This window comes from Chelonia mydas, chromosome 3 (assembly GCF_015237465.2).
Source record: "Chelonia mydas isolate rCheMyd1 chromosome 3, rCheMyd1.pri.v2, whole genome shotgun sequence".
Lineage (NCBI taxonomy): Eukaryota > Metazoa > Chordata > Testudines > Cheloniidae > Chelonia > Chelonia mydas.
Window position 1 is genome coordinate 63,393,326 of NC_057851.1, and position 17,819 is coordinate 63,411,144.

Consider the following 17,819-nt stretch of genomic DNA (forward strand, 5'->3'; position numbering starts at 1 on the left):
ATTGTTCAGCTTTGCTTTGTGAAGCATTTCATGTTTGACTAACTGACCTTTTCTGAGGAAACTCTGTTTCATTAGAAAACTTCTGACCACCTCCAATGATGATGACAATAGTGTCAGGGGGGATCCCAGGTCCAAGGAGGGGGAATGAGGGGAAGCCATGATGGTAAATCTCACTCCTTCTGGCCCACGCATTCCCCCCAGCCCTTATTCCCGTTTAGCCACTCCTAGATAAGCAATGTCCAAGAAGGGGGTGGTAAGCTCATTCTATTAACATTAACCCATCAAAACATATTTAGGTGATTTCAACCATAAACATTTCCTCCCATCTCTAGAATGTTTTAGCTTGTTATATTAACCTGTGACTTTACCTGGAGGCTTGAAGACCCCAATTATATTTCTTTTACTTTAAACAATGCACTTTCTGTGTCTCCAACTTTTGCGGCCTTTCACAAACAATTTTATGTAAAAGGCTGATGCTGATCTGGACTTTTGTGACCCTGGACAACTTAAATTATCCTTTGCAATTGCAAAGAAACACCCTCATAGCTAACCGGTACTGAATGTTTAACTAGCTTGCAGGAAGTGGTATCACAATACAGGAAGTATCATAGCTGCCTCCAAAGAGGCGCACACTTTCATCCACCAGCCCCACATTCACATGACTACCACTTTGCAGCATAACAACCATGGCAACTTGCTATCTGCAATGCATCTCTTTCTTTACAGTGTAACTTCACATACACATAGATTCAGCTAATGAATTATGATGTGGAAAACATTTTCATTATTCCTTGCCTTTCCAGCCTTGGAGGTTTTTTGGCTAAAATACAGCTCACTACACACCAGCTATCTGTTTGTCTCTCCTTCATTTAGATTTAAAGCCTTTTTTGTTGTTGTTGTTTTGAAGTGCTCATTGAGGTGACAAGATTGAAAGGGGTTGATAAATCCACGTTTTAGTATCTTTATTTCAAGACTACACTAATAGCCTCTAAGAATTTTTCTCTGCTCCACTTCAGATAAGAGTGGTGAGCCCATAAATTCATTAACGAGTAATGGAGCAACCTCACTTTATCTCTGTCTTTTCACAGGACTAGGGTTTTCATTCTGTGCCAGGAGTCATACATCACACTCAACATGTATGTCTCCAGAGCCAACTGAGAGAAAGTGCAGAAAAACTACTGTTAACAAGGGAGTAATTACATTCAGCATAAATTAATTATTGGTCACTCAGGACTGGTGGGAAAGGGCCACACAGACTGTATTTGAACAAGTTCCCACCTTTGAGGGAAGAAATATTCAAATATGAATCATAAGACAATATGAGATGGGTCCTTTCTGGTCTACTGGTTTTTAACTTCACATATTTGCTAATATGACAAGTGGCTTATTTGCTTTAACACCATTGATACACTGTATTTTTTTAGGGTGAACATGAATGATAGTCACTTGGGACAAGGATAATTTCATAGGAGCCAGTGTTAGGCCTGGCAAAGTGAAGCCAGGAGGGACTTTAAAATATAATTCAGTCAACAGAACAGGACATGGATCAGTGAGCAGGTGATGGAAGGTGTTCATGAGGAATTTAAATTATCACATATTGCAAATAAACCCTGAGAAGCTGAGCAATTATGAGGCCCAGATTTTTAAAATGTATCTAGGTGTTGCTGTGCTCAGAGTTGCAACACCTTACTGATTTAGGAGCCTACATTTCATTTTCAAAAGGGATTTAAACACTTAAGAGCCAAAATCCTATCAATAGTCAATGGGATTTTGGCTCTTAAGTGCCTAAATCACTTACACATTGCTGCACTCAGCATCTCAATGATGCAAATACCTTTAAAAATCTGGGCCCTAAAGACTAGTGAAAGCTGGTAAATCTAAAATCCTCTCCACCAGTGAAAAGGAAGACATACAATACACCTTGATCTCTCTGTGGGAATGTCAGCGTTAGCGCAGAAAAGTTTAGTTGCAATATAACACTAATAGGCACATGTGTGGACTTTCATTGAAACTAGTTTTTAAAGGTTTAGAGCCACACAGATTTCTGTTGGGCTAATTTCCAGAATACAAGTCAATAGATTAAAACCACTAACTACATGTATAATAAGTTTATATTTGTATCATGCACTGACATAAATCAGGAAATTCAAAGTTAAGGCCAATTCCATATAAATTAAAATTTGTGCTGTTATGGGACATAAAAAAGCAAACCAAGATGGAAATTACAGAACCTCAACTTGGAATTTATTGGCTTTTGTTGTTTTTATTCCATTCACTTTTTTTAAAAAAAATATGGTCAGAGACTATGCTTTACTTCCTGAGTTCGTTCTCTCTCTCTCATGTGAGGAAATGTTCCGGTTCATATGCATATTTAGGATCAGCTACAAATATAAATTAGGCACATTAAAGGGTTAGTTATTATTCACTCTGAGCCATCAATGTTTTCAGCACTGTAGAAAAGATAGTGGATGGACCTGACCTTACCAGGTACCCCTTACCATTTATGCAGATTTTTAAAATGCATGGCTCCAAAGTTCAGGCTCACTTCAGTTTAAAAATATATAAAAAAATTCCAACTGGTCCAATGCCCACATTAAAGATTTTCCCAACCACCTCCCAGTTCTTTCACCTCATTCAGCTCCTCTCAGAAAAGGAAAATGGATGAAATGTGCAGGGACAGCTGGGAGTGAATTCCAGAACTGAGAAAGCATCATTGAAGACTTGACTGTGCTCCATTTAAATCAATGGGAGTTTCACCATTGACTTTGATTGGAGCAGGGTCAAGCCCTGACATCACCCTGCCTTCAGAATCCTCATCACTGAAGCCTTGGAACTGTTAGCTTGGGAGGTTTAGCTGATCTCAACCTATGGTTCTAACCTGTCATATGAACAGAGAGATGATAGACGCAGGATCCAAGCCATAAAGGACTTTATTAAAGTAATATCTTGCATGATTAGAGCCAGAAATGAACTGCCAGTTGGGCCCAATCCTGTCAGCTGCAGAACACAATTCACGCTGAAGTTAATAACCAGAGTGGCATGTAAATGGGTTCAATTTATCATTTTTCCAAGTACCCAAATATGTGCCTCATGAAACTTAAGCAAAAAACAAAGTCCCTGCATGAAAGAACATACCATCCAAATTTGACACGATACAACTGAGGGTTGCGAACACTTGTATGAAAACACAAAAAACATATGCCAGGGTGGGGAAGGGACCTGACCAGAGTAACCCAGCACTCCAGCTATTCTTGCCTGGTGGATGGCCTACAGGGGGCCATTGCTTATGGAATATAAATTAGAGCAGCAATTTACACTTGTAGGTCCCTGGACAGTCCGAGAATAAGAGGGGCTCAAAGAGGTAGCTTAAACTAACCTTTACCCTTCCTCCCCCATTCCTGCCCCAAAAAGATAGGAATAGAAAAAGAGAAATGGGCCAAAATTTTGATTCTTGCGTAATCATTATTTTTCTGTGTAACTAAATTTAGACCATATCAGCTACATTTTTCTGAATAGATTAGTCCAGATGTGTTTATATGGCTCTGAACATTCCATCTGGTGATTTTTCTCCCATCTAAAAAAATAAAGCTTGCTTTTATTTAAGGTGACGAGTATTGGAAGGTTTGATTGTTGATGGAGACAATCTCTGTTAGGTACTTGGAGTAAAACAAATTGGATTCTGAGCATAGCAGAGCTGGAAGCAGAGATGAAGTAATGGGCTTTAGTTCTGGTCACAGGAAGGGGCTGAACTCTTCCCTGAAAATTGCTGGGAGGAAGCTGACAAAGGTCAGCATGGGCACTGAAAGATGATTGGAGGAGGGATAGACTTACCTACATGTCTAGTAGTGCCACAAGTTACCATTATTTCCAAGAGAAAATCAGTACCATGGCTCATCACAAGGTCCCCTAGGGAAGTAACTATTTCAGCACAAGGTTCATTCTTCTTGCCACTGAAGAAATAAGTTCACGTCACAAAACTATTGTGTGACCTTAACCGTGGCAGAAGAACTGTTTGCACCACAACTCAAAAACATTGTCAACGTCTCCAAAGTGACATCAAACTTTGTGTCTCTTGTAGGAAGCCTTATGTGCACAGAGAATGCTTTGGAATGAAGGGAAGAAGTTGTAGAATTTTTTTAAAAAGGGAAAATATTATACGAGTCAAGTAAAACTGAAGTCTTCTGGCTTTCCCAAATGACTGGCGATCGCAGAGATTATTCTGGAAAAAGAAGTTATCGTAGCATAATAGCTTCAATTCCTGAAGCCAAAAAATGGAGAGAGCACCCACAGTTATTAAAGCCAGTAAATCAAAGAGAGGGAAAGATCTTGTGTGCAGAATTGGACAGCTTTTTCATTTTTCCATTTTCAGAACATTAAAAGTTTTTTTTTCTTTTACCTCATCCACCTTGGGTATCTTAAAAACAGGAAAGACACTCCTGGGACCCAGAGAGTTATATTAGATGTAATTACGATACCTGACTTTTAGAGATTTAAAAGTGCATCTTTATGGGCTTATGCAGTCACAATAACAGTGTTTTATGTGTTTGATTGACATAAAACATGCATGGACATTAAACATTTCCTCAAACTCTGAAAACATTGGCTCTCATTCACAGTCCATCCCTTCCAAACACACAGCCAGTACAACATTCCTCCATCCATCCCCCTTGCCCCTCCTTTATTTGTTCAGATGTGAGGATTGGCTGTTCCAGAGTCATTGACTGCCTTCTGTTAACTACAGCTGTTCTAGTTGAAATTACCAGTGCACTGGAGACTGAAGTGGCTATGGCTCACTAGCTATGGCTCACTGTTCTACAACTGCAGTGTCAACATTCAGATACAGTACGGAGGATTAAAGACCATCTTTTCTTTACAGCTATTAATGGCATTGTTTTAAGTGAATGTTGTTTCCGTACTTCCCAGGCTTCCTCATATCACTTCTAAATAAGATGACTTAGCAGCCCTACTGAAAATTCACTCTTTTAGCAGAGCCTACACTCATTCATTACTCTGAAACAGAATGGATGTTATGTTGTTCAATTCATTAAAGTTAACAAAAGATGGTGTGATGATTTAGTATGTATCTACATCAATGTAAAATTCCATTTTGTTTTCTGAGCACCAATTTGGTTATAAAACTGGACTGTCTTTTCCCTGTAGTCTTTTTGCCTCCCCCTGGGACTGATATTCCAAAAGGTGATGACAGAGGGCAAACAATGCAAAGCAATCAAGGGTCATCAACCTGCAGGGACTCATATTCAAAGGCAAGCATCCTGAGATAATGAGTTAGCCACTATTCAGAGAAATCCATCCTTTGAGATGACCTGCTAATCAAGCAATGGATCACTTGATGAGGGACCTTGATTACCTGAGGGGGGCTCTGAGGCTGAATAGGAGGGTCACCTGACAAAGGGGACTGCAAACATTACAGAAGGACTTTCTCAACAGTTAGGGTTGTTAGGGTTGGGGGGCGGGGGGGACGACTAGCAGTGGGGAAGACTGAGCAGAAGGAGGAAAAGATAAGGGTCCTGTGACCTGAAAGGACACTGGCCAAATCCCACAGGCCTCTTGGAGTGATGAGAATCTGAGGCAGGGATTTGTGTGCAGGTTTTGTATTTTTTGCATGGATCTGTAAGTCTCTAGGTTCCGTCTATGAATAAGGGATGAGTAGGCATGTCTAAAAGGTTACTTTGCAAAGCCTGTGGGTTCCTTGCTATAATTGCCACATGACCCCCAAGTAGTAAACTGCAAAACAGAGTACCCAAGAGGGTGGAATAATCCCAAGTGGGTGACTAATGCTGTACTTAAGCTACTGGGGAGAATTGGGGTGGGGAGGGGTTCAGGCCTGGCCTTGAGCAGCTGGACTGCAGGGTCCCACTTCTGAGAAGGGGTACCAGACAGGGAGTCTTTACGCTGGCACTGACCGTGTGAGGCCAGATACTCTTCCTGGATGCTGCTCAGACTCAATGGGCTGAGAAGTATGTAGTATCCAGAGCTTAGGTACAAACCTCATCACTTGGTGAGAGTGTCCAACAGGGGGAGCTCAACCAGAGCTGTTACATCATGCATTCAGGGTTACTGTTTACTACTGTAGGCTTAACTTCAGAGTTAGACAAAAACTTTTAGGGAATCAGAGTTAGCCATAAATATTTTATTAATAAGTTTTCATGTCATAGCTAAAGTTACATACATCAATACACTGATAACTTTGGTATTAGTCATAGATAGATTTACACTGAAACTTTACCCAGACATCATCAATAGGCTTGTCAGAATTCAATTTTTATTTTATTTTTGTATAGATTTGATGGATATTCTTAATGTTTATTTTAAAGATTTTTTTTCTATTTAAATTTTCATAGTTGCAGGTCATTATGGGGTAGGAGAGGGTCAGACAATTATTTAATGATAGTAGACATTAAGGTTCAAAAAGTTAAAGTTTTATGACCGTTAACACAAATTGTCAGCATCACTGCCAAAATATACAAAGTAAATATCCTTAAATCAAGCTCTAATAAGTTCTCAAGCAGCATTTTTCTTACTTTGCCTAGCTGTAAATTTCTGTTATCATAGATCAAAATATTTTTCATCTGTGTGTGTGTGTATGTACAGGGAAACTGACGTTTTTCTAACATTTACTGATAAAAATCTAGTTTTTAGTAGCACATGGGCACAGAGCATCATAAGAACTTTTGTTCTGTTTAGGTATGTTTTAGGAGGATGTTGTTCCTAAATGGGACTCTAAAGCTGGCAGCTATGAAAATGCTAGAAAATTGAGGTTGATCTTGTGGGAGCTGGAGCAATTTCAGAGATTTTATTACAAAGAGTTGGAAGTCCGACGCCCCAACAAAAGGATCATTATAAAAAACATAAAATGCCACAAGCCTGTAAGAATCTTTGAAACTAGCATTGAGGTTGTACAAAATTAAAACAGCACATGTAAAACCTTTTTTCCTCCAAGCCAAAACATGTCCCCACACAGAGGCCCTGATTCAGGAAAGCATTCAAGCTGTCCATGCTTAATAGTTAAAGATGGTCAACATTTTCTGGTCAAAACTTTTTTTGAGGTCGGGGGTGGGAGAGGGAGGATGAAAAATGGCTGTTTGGCCAAAACAAAATTTCTCACAGAAAATTTTCATTATGCTTGATTTTTTCCAGGTTTTTTAATTTAAAAAAAATTCCACTTTTTCCCCTCTTACACCTTCCCCCCTACAAATCCCCCCCTTTTTTTTCTTAAATAGAAATGAGGTTTGTAAAATTTCAAAACCGATAGGTCTAAATTGCAAAGGACCATGAGCAAATCAAAACAGAGGACTGGAATGGAAATGCTCACACAACCCTAACTATTATCACTGTTGCTTATGGTCCAGCTATGATAATAAAAACAAGGGAGAAATTGACTTGTTCCCTCTTTTTTCCCCCCTGCCAGCCCTCCTTCTCCGTTTATTATGTGAATTAAAGTAGCACCCAGAGGCCCCAACCATGATCAAGACGCTATTGTGCTAGGTACAGTACAAAGACATGGGGTACATCTAGCCTGCACCCTTCTTTTGGTGGCATGCAATGGATCTACCTGCATACCCCCCCCCCAGCACAGGTATAAATAGTAGCGTAGCTGTTGAGGTCTTAGGCAAGTAGAGTAAAGACACTCCTGAAAGGTGTGGGTATGTATGTGAGTACATACCCTACACGCCCTCTACTTGCCTAAGCCCTGCCTCTCTGTGAGTGTAGCATCCCGTTGCCTCCATGCTACATGCCCTTTCCCCTCTACAGGAAGACTCCCCAAGCAGGGGAAGACTCCAGAAGCGAGGGGCCGTGGGGAAAGGCTCTGCCAGTTCCTGGACCATTTCCCCACCATGAAGAGAGGATCTGTCAGGGAAGAGGCAGAAGGGAATAGGTCAGCCTTTTCCCACTGCCTCCCCACTGCCAGAGCCTTTCACTGACACATGTAGCCACACGCCCCAGTGTGGACATGGCCTGTTTTTCATTGTGGTGTGTAGCAACATGTACACTATATGCTGCCATCAGATATAGCCATAGTAAGAGACAGCCTCAAACCTGAAAGGCTTAATTGTAATCTCCTGTTATATATTGTTGGATACCTTTTTTTCAGTAACGTTTAGTAATACACTCCTTTCTCTCTCTCTCTCTCTCTCTCTCTCTCTTCACTTTTTCTTTCCATGTGTCCAGGATAGCTAGGGCCAGACTCACCAATATTTTTGCCTCTCCAAGCCAACCCCAACCCCTGTTAGGCCCCAAGACAGAATCTTTTCCCCAGCTGAGCCTATTGGCCCCTCCCCATCTCTCCTCCCGCTGCTGCATTCTGGTAATTAAATACAAATAATTACATTAATTTATGACTCCATCACATGTTCATCTTCTTTCCCTTTTCTGTTTCTTCTTTCCTTGTGTTATGACCTTTTCCCTTTCAGCTTTTTCAGTATCCCATTTTCTCTCTTCCCCCTCCATTCCCTCTTTCCTTGTTATTCTTTCACTCCTTCCCCCATTTTTTTCATTCTCATCTCTCACTCCTTCCTTTCTTCCCCACTCCCTGATTTTCTTTTGTTCTCTTCTAAGCTCTCCCTTCTTACCTTCATTTTCCTCCATGTCTCCTTCGTTCCATTTATTCCCCTTTGGAGTGCATCCCCTCCACACACACCTCTCTCACTCAGCTAGTTCTAATACTCAGGTCTCAATAGCGGATTAGTTGTGTCAGTGAAAGTTTAATGGTTTAAGCCTATAGCTACACAATGGTTTGGTTTTAGTTCCTCAATGCTCCATTTATATATTTGTACAACTTTAAAAGGTCAACTTCAAAACAGCCCCACCATGTGAAAGTGTTTTACCTAATATTGTTAGTTGCAAAACTTACGATCACTGTAACAGGGTTGAAAGGGAAAATTATTTCCCTGTATTTCCAGATTCTTTACATGTGCATATTTGACAGTGCTCAAGGTGTGATCTGTTTCACTGGTTTGTTGGTGATCATTTGTAGAGCTGCTCAAAAAGTTTTTGTCTAAACATTCTTTTGTCAAAATATGCTGTTTAGTGGAAGCTGAAACGTTTCACGGGGATGTGTCCATTTCAGCTAAGGTTCCTGATGTCCAGGGAGGATTCTCTGGTCACTTCCGGAGAAAGAGAGAGACAGAGAGAGAGAGAGAGAACTAAAAAACCTGACCTTTTCCATCCCAAACCAGCCATTTTTGACACAATTCCGTTTCATGAAACAGTTTAAAATTGGAATTTTTACCATTCCAATGCAGACTGAAAACAAATTTTGAAACCTCAAAAGAGGTTGTAAAAGTTAATTATCATTCCCCAGACAGCTCTGATCATGTGCTTGTAGTCTCATGCACTTGCAGGATGCCATCATTTGCAGCACTGCTCTGGAGGAGTCCATGTGCTTTCTCTGCCCCAGCATCCGCAAGAGAACATTTTACTATTACCACAGCTGCAGACCTGCTGAGATCTCTGAGTGCCTCCTTTTCCCCAGCACCCCTGAAGAGCAACTGGAGCAGGTGTTGTTCGGTAACCCTACTTTGTAACTTCCTATATTAATGCATAATGCGGAGAGTAGCTTTCGTTCTCTGAATCACTGAAAATGGGGTCAAAAAGCAATTGAAACATGGGGGACAAAAGAAACTCATTTTCCCTTCTCTGGCCCCTGCATGGAGCCAGGAAGCAGTGGAAATCTGGTGGGGTAGCCATAGAGTCCCCTTCTTCATCAGCAGAAACCTGCACAAAGCCAGGGAGTAAATGGAAAGCTTTCTTGATCACTGCTTAGAGCATAAGGAGCAATGGGATGTGGAGGGGTTGTGTCTTCTAGACTCCTCACTGCGTTTGGATTCCTTGATAGCCAATGAAGGATTGAAATACACCCTTTTCCTTCTACAGCGCTCCTGTCTGACCCAGGGCTGGACATAGTGGTCTGTGTATTCATTGTCTCCAGGATTATTATAATAGCTAGGTATGAAACTCTTGACCTTAGAAGGCCTACAGTTAGTCCAGAATATAAACAGTCTATCTGCTCAGGCCACCCTGTCGAATACTGGATCAAATTCAAGGTTTCAGTCCTCTTCTTCAAAGCTCTTGATGGGACTGGCCCAAGTAATCTGAGGGGCCCATGTTACCCTGTGTAACACCATGACCTTGTTCAGGTGGTAAATTCCAACAGAACAATGAATTGTCAGCCTGACAAATACTACTCCTGTTCGCAGAAGACTAAGCTTTCTCAGCAACAGGCTCATGAATCTGGAACTCACTCCAGGAAGACAGATCAAGATGACAATGGAACTTCCTGACTTAAAAGCAAATGCAAATACATTTCTCTGACCTAGCCCTGCAGTACCACAACATTTAAATTTTAAAAAGGGAAGTGAGAACCAGAACTAACAAACAAACCCATTCAGAGTCCTGTCCCTGATGACTGAAGGAGAGAAAAATATATATTTGTGTATACTTCAAAAGTTGGGAGTTACTTGGATATCCTAGCAATGGGACCCATATGAGCCCTTCGGCAGTTTTACGAACACACGGCTATGGAGTCTGTTTGTTGTTTAAATTCCTGCATGATTTAACATTGTTCAGCAGAAGGAACTGGGTGGTCATAGATAAAGTAAGGGCACATAAATGTAAAGTTAATTTAAAAATTAATCTGGGCTTCTAGTCATAAATGAGAATTATTCTGGTGCAGGGACTATATAGAGGCTAATAATTAGGCTTGGAAAAATTAGTATTTTATCAGTAAATGCCAGTAACACTGTACAGCTGAAAAAATATTTCCATCAATACAAATCAACATTTTCAGAAACGCAAAGTAAGAAAAATGGTACCTGAGAACTTACTAGAGTCCCATTTTAAAGTTTATAAAGCATGTTTTAACGCCTGGGGTAGTGGAACTGGAGAAGGGGTGCCATTTAGATAGCTTTTACTTTTTGAATCTCAGCATCTACTGCCGTTAAATTATTGTCTGACCCTCCCCCCGAATAATTTCCTGCAACTGTAAAAATTCAAACTGATTAAAAAAAATGCTTAAAACCCAAACTTTTATGCAACTATGAAAATTTAAATCCATAAAAATCTTTAAAAAAAGCTTAAGAACAGTCAGTATTATCCATCAAAATTATACCAAAAAATATATATAATTCTGTCAAGCCTATTAATAATAATAGTCTTTGTACACACCTGGTGTGTCTCTCTCTCTCTTTTTTTACATAGAAAGATGAAAGCAAACTTCCTCATTCCATATATGAACCTTACAGCCAGCTGAAATTTAGATGAATTCATTATACTCTCCTTCGTTTTCCAATACAGAGTTTCATGAGCAGCTTGATGTCTTCTGCCATCAGGACACTTGAAGAGGTTGGCGATGACTGTCAGTTAGGTGAGCTTTGATGAGCTGTCTTAGCACAGAAGGATGTAATTATTTGGTATTGCAATGTGCACCATGCAGTTCACACTGCTTACTTAGAACGCACTGACTTTTGAAGACCTATCGTTACGATCTGTGTTTGTCTTCATGTTATGCTTGCATCATGTCATCATCTGAGGTCTAGTTTCTTACATACATTTATAATATGGGTTTCATTTCAATAAGCTGGGAAAGTAATAAATTTAGGGCTGAGTAACAGTTGTTTTATGTGGCTGCCAACCTGCCAAGTAGCATTCTTAATTATTGCCAGGAAACTAAGTGTTTTGCAGCCATGTGTTTTACATTTGAGGGTAGTATGACTTGTCAGCCCTCTCTGCTGGACTGATGGACAGCCCAGTGATTTTTGTGTCCACAGAGGGGCCCATTTGTTTGAGTGGTTTGTTTGTAGTCAGGTGGGGTATCAACAATAAGATGATGTACTGGAACAATTAACAAATTTGCCAATTTACAGCACAGATTGACCCAGATAGAGGGAGTTACATTTGAGCTCGGAACCAGAGATTTTTCAACACAAGATCATAGAGTAACCACCTCTTAAAGTAGTCAGTAAAGTGAAACCCGCCCAAGCATATATATATGTATATACATATACATACACACACACACTTGACTAGGGCTAGTGGAGTTATACCTGTGCACGAGAAGACAGAATTAGACCCCGTTATAGTTAGAACTTTTCTTATTTGTTATCCAGACATAGCTCATTATTGCACCAAAACAAGTGATGCTTTCATGGTTTTTCAGTCAGAGTTTTTGCAGTTAGAGTTTATTCTCCAAGAAGGTGTCCCACACCTTGGAAACTTGCCAATAAAAGGCTAAAAAGTGAAGTCTAAATGGGAAGCACTGACCAAATAAGTTGCATGTATTCTGTTCTCCAGAATGCTTTGAAATCTTGGGAAAAATTTAATACGTAAGTTAAAACAGCCTTAATTTGTGCAACCAACACTTATTCTGCAGATCATCATAGATAAATAGTTCTTGAACATTGTTTCAATTGTTTAGTCATAAACACACGTAATTAGTAACAGATGTTTTCATGTTCCACCTGTTTTTTCTTTGATAATTTACTTTAGACTATTACAAGGCAAATCAGCTTTAAAAAAATAGGCTTATCTACGTCTTTGTGTATCATCACTAATCAGATAGAGTACAATCTTCTTTCACACACATATACATTAGGACAGTTCCCTTCCATTTGTGTGTTACAGAGGAACTAGTAGTGTTTACTGCTCCTTTCTCACAATAATTCTGTTGGGTTTTTTTTAAAGAGGGATTAATTAGTGAATCATTATTCCCATCCTGGCATGTGAAAAAATGGTGTGTGTTTTTATCCATTTCCCAAGAGTGCACATTGGCAACACAGCAGAGGATATAGAGGAAGCAGTTTTCAAAGAGGCAGATGGAGCAGCTTCAAGAGCATCTGCATTGGCACATTTTGTAGAGCTATTCCTACTAACCATTCCCCATTTATTCAAGAAATTCCTGTGTATTATCTACAGGGGCAGCCTGTCTTTGCGTCAGAAACTCCATGGGGAAATAATACTTGAAGGACATGTGCCATTTCCATTAACTGTCCCAATTTTCAATCCCTCCTATATTCCCCCAAAGAAACTGATTTCCCCCAAAAGTTCCACATGCCACTTCTTATCCCAGGGTAGAATTTTCTGGGGAGGTTGGGAAAAAACAACAAGAAATCTTCAGATATTAAGATAAATATCCCCTCCAGTTATGCAAGAGCTCAGCCTTTAGAAGCTTTGCCCTGAGGAAGGGACCTTTGTCTCCTTATCACCAGTTACACAAGGACATCATCAGAGGCCCAAACTGTATAAAGGAGCAGCTCTTCGGTTCATGGGGGCTTCTTGTTCTGAGTTAAAGGTGTTTTGAACTGGTAGACACAGAGAACCACCTTCATGAGGTCTGAAGGAATGTCCACCTGTCCACCTTGTTGGAGTTGGGGGAGGAATTTCTGGTAAACTTATTAGCACGTACATAGGTTCTTTTATTATTTTAATATGTTTTTACCTTAAGAATAAAAATGCTTGCTTAGGAAAAGCTGTGTGGTGGCTTATAATGGTGAGCAATTACACTGCTTAGGCAGTTTGACTTGCTGGGGAACTCACAATGTCAGCAGTCAACTGTGTCTTTTTTGCCAGTTTCACGAAAAGGTGATTTCAGACACATTTACCATCATTGATGTTTTTCCTAGCAGAATCACTGATAATTGCCATTTATCTTCCTCTTTTTTTTCTGCTGTAGTGAATATCCAAGACCCTTCACCTCAACTGCTTGCTCTCCAGCTGCACTCCCCTCCCCCATTGAATAGAATTTTATTTTTAAGTTAAATTTTTTACCACTGTTGGTATAAAAAAAAAACCCACAACCTTGGTGATACGTAAGTGACATGTACAAAATGGCAGTGAAACCCATTAAACAGCAGCCAGTTCAGTGTATGGTTTCACTATCTGGCAGAATTGTATGTCAAAAACTCTTAGTAAAGTGAATTCAGCTCAGCTGCTATGTCCTATAAAGGGAGGGGAAAGGGGTAAGAAAACCATCAACCCCACTCAACAAAAGAGAAAGAGAGGATAGCTGATGCTACCACCAAGTCCAAAACTCTGCTATTCAACATTATGTGACTTGTCCTGCGTGCTTAGAATCATAGAAGAATCATAGAAGATTAGGGTTGGAAGAGACCTCAGGATGTCATCTAGTCCAACCCCCTGCTCAAAGCAGGACCAACCCCAACTAAATTATCCCAGCCAGGGCTTTGTCAGGCCAGGTCTCAAAAACCTCTAAAGATGGAGATTCCACCACTTCCCTAGGTAACCCATTCCAGTGCTTCACCACCCTCCTAGTTAAATAGTTTTTTCCTAATATCCAACCTAGACCTCCCTGAGACCATTGCTCCTTGTTCTCCCATCGGCGACCACTGAAAATAGCTGACCCCCATCCTCTTTGGAATCCCCCTTCAGGTAGTTGAAGGCTGCTATCAAATCCCCCCTCACTCTTCTCTTCTGCAGACTAAATAAGCCCAGTTCCCTCAGCTTCTCCTCATAAGTCATGTGCCCCAGCCCCCTTATCATTTTTGTTGCCCTCCACTGGACTCTCTTCAATTTGTCCACATCCTTTCTGTAGTGAGGGGCCCAAAACTGGACACAATACTCCAGATGCGGCTTCACCAGTGCCAGCAAATCACTTCCCTCGATTTGCTGGCAATGGCTCCTACTACAGATCTATCTAAATACAAGCCATGTGCTAAAGGTGAAGCAGTACCCAATCTGAAAAACAAGGACACATTGCACCCACTGTCCCTTCCTGGTCCATTTTTTCTTCACTCCTTATTGTAGTTTTCACCTGGCTCCCCATTCCTTTTTTGATCTCTCTTTCTTCCCGACTCAGTTACTCATTCCTACTAATCCGACCTTATTTCTTGCTCTGAAACCTTTTATATCCTCCCTTTTCTTCATACATTTTCTGTCTTTCAACTTTTTTCCCCATATGTAAGGGGACTGTTGCCCCCTTAGTAACATTGAGTGGGGGTGTTTTGGTTGGCTAGCTCCCAGTACTAAAAGGGGAAAGGGTCGATGGGGAATCAGGACCCTGAGACTGATAGTCCCCAGGAACAATGGGGAGAGGCCAATGCTCCTGGTCAGCCTGAATGACAGGGCGGGCAGGCTAATCAGGGAGTCAGGAGGCCAGGGAGGTCCCGTCCTCCGTGTGAGCTGGATTTGCCTGGGTCAGACAGAGTGGGGAGAAAGCCAGGGCCCAAGCTAAGCTGGGGAGCAGAGCTGTGCCAGATCCAGAGGGACCAGAAAAGCAGCCCAGAGGGAGCAGACCCAGTGCTGGAGCAGAGCTGCAGCCCCAAAGCCAGAGGCACAGCCCAGAGAGAGCAGACTTGCCCTGGGAGCAGAGCTGCAGCAACCAGAGCCAGAGGGGCCAGAAAAGCAGCCCAGGAAGCAGGTCAGTGCTGGGAGCAGAGTCACAGGAGCAGCCTGCAGAGCAGACCTGTCCTGGGAGCAGAGCTGCAGCAACCAGAGCCAGAGGAGCCAAAGAAGCAGCCCAGGGAGCTGGAGGCAGAGCAGCAGCAGCAGTGCAGAGTCCGAGTGGTGCAGCTGGAGCTGGAGCAGTCTGGAGCTGGGTGCGGTGAGCAGCTGGGGAGAGCGAGGGGGACCCTGGGCAGCAGGCCCAGCACAGGGAGACGCCTCAGCCAAGAGGCTCTGCAGACCAGGCTTGGATCGTAACCCCGACAGGGTGGGGCGACACTGGGAAGAAGGGTCTTACCACTTAGAGCCTGAGAGCGTGTGGCCACCACCAGAGCAAGTGTCCAACCCACAGCATCCCTACAGCACAGCCAGGCCTGAGAAGAAGGCCTGGGACTTACAAGAAACAGACTGTGAACTGCCCTGACATTCCAGAGACACTGTTTGTGAAGTTCCCTGCCACAGAGCGGGTTGATGTGTTTCCTTTAACCTTTCCCATTTTTCCTTATTCTTTTTAAAATTAATTGTTGATTAAATAACTTGCATTTGCTTTAATTTGTATGTAATGGTCAGTGGGTCAGAGAAGTGCCCAGTGCAGAGAGAGTACCCCGGAGTGGGGACACCCTCCCCCCCTGTCCTAGGTGACCACAGCAGGGTTGGGGGCCCAGCCTTGTTGGGGTTACAAGGACTCTGCCAGACAGGAGAGTGGAAGGGGAGTCCTCAAGGGCAGGGAGGCCACTGGGTAAAGGAAGTGGGAGTGAGGACTCAGATCCTTTTGCTAGCCCACTTCACCGGGGTAGTGCAGAAGCCAGGAAAGTTCCCCACAATAGCGGGACTATTCCCCCCTTACACGTATACCCACAATCATGCTAGGTCAGAATCTGGTGATGCAAAAGGGAGTTAGAGCTGTCCTAAACAGCCAACATAGGGTGCACGCTGGGGCCAAGCTGGGGGTGGCAGGAGCGTGGCCAGTACATGCTTTTCCACAGCAATCCTTGGCTAGCATAACAGCTAGTGAGACTGCTCTAACTTCAGCTGGTCTCCAGATAGTCTCAGATTTTGCCGGGGGTAAGGCAGGCAAGGAGAAGGAAAAAAAGAACAGAAAGGGGGCAGAAAGCCACCCACCCTCATTCTGTCCCACCAGATCACTGAGTAGAGTTCTGGATTGAGGATAATCTGCTTTTTCTTCTGTTCTCTCTTCTGCTCTTCGTTCTTTTCTAACATCTTGCAAAAAAGCACTAGCATGGCCTGAAAAGGTTTCAGAAGGTCTGTATGCTGCTTTGCCTACCACAGAAGTCCACTCCTGTTTCACATGCAAATCCTCTTATTACCAAACCCCTTCCACTTCCAAGTCTCCTTTCCAGCAACAGCTTTCTCAGCTCCAGGAAGTGCTCCTCTCCCCGCCACACACACACTTACGTTCCCCCAAAAGAACTCTCCTTTGCTTTTATCTCTCTCTCTCTGCTATCCCAGATTTCCCCAAGTCCCAAAATCTCAATTTTTCCTCTCCTTTGCCCCATGCTTATTACTCCCCCACTGGACAGTAAGCACACGCACACCCTTCATGCATGGGCTGCAAGCAAGCCCAAGGCCTTCCTGCACAAAGGAGTGCTATTATGTTACATAAGAGCATAAGAATGGCAATACTGGATCTGATCAATGGCCCATCTAGCCCAGTATCCTGTTGCTGACAGGGGCCAGTGTCAGATGCTTCAGAGGGAATGAACAGTACAGGGTAATTTAAAGTGATCCGGTCCATTTGTCCAGTCCCAGGTTTTGGCAGTTGGCGGTTTCGAAGATTATATTTAGCAGTATGTTATTGTGTGTGTGTGTGTGTATTCAATTTATTATATATATATATATATATATATATATATATATATATATACACTTCATATATTTAATCTTATTGTAGGTAGGTAGAATCAAGTTCCATGTGTTCTGATTTTAATAAAATCCCTGTTTTTTTGGGGTGGGGGGGGGTTGGACAACCAGTTGTATTATCTTTTAAATCTTTTATCACAGTGTAACACCCCCAGCTCTCACCTGATGAGTAAATTACACCACCACTGGGATGGACCATTATTAAATCTTGGTCAGTGGTCTTGGGACAGGGTGACCCTCAGATGTATTTCAACTTATAGCACAGTAACCCTACTCTGAGAAGTCAGTTTACATAGGTCAATGGAAGAATTCTTCCATCAACCTAACACTGTCCACACCAGGGATTAGATCAGCTTAACTACATCTCTCAGGGGTGTGGATTTTTCACACTCCTAAGCAACATAGCTGGGTTGACCTAAATTTTTAGTGAAGACCAGGCCGTCATTTCATCAGATAACCCCTAGTTACGATTATGTGAAGGGGTAAACAACACTTCCCTATTCACATTCACTTTCATAATTTTA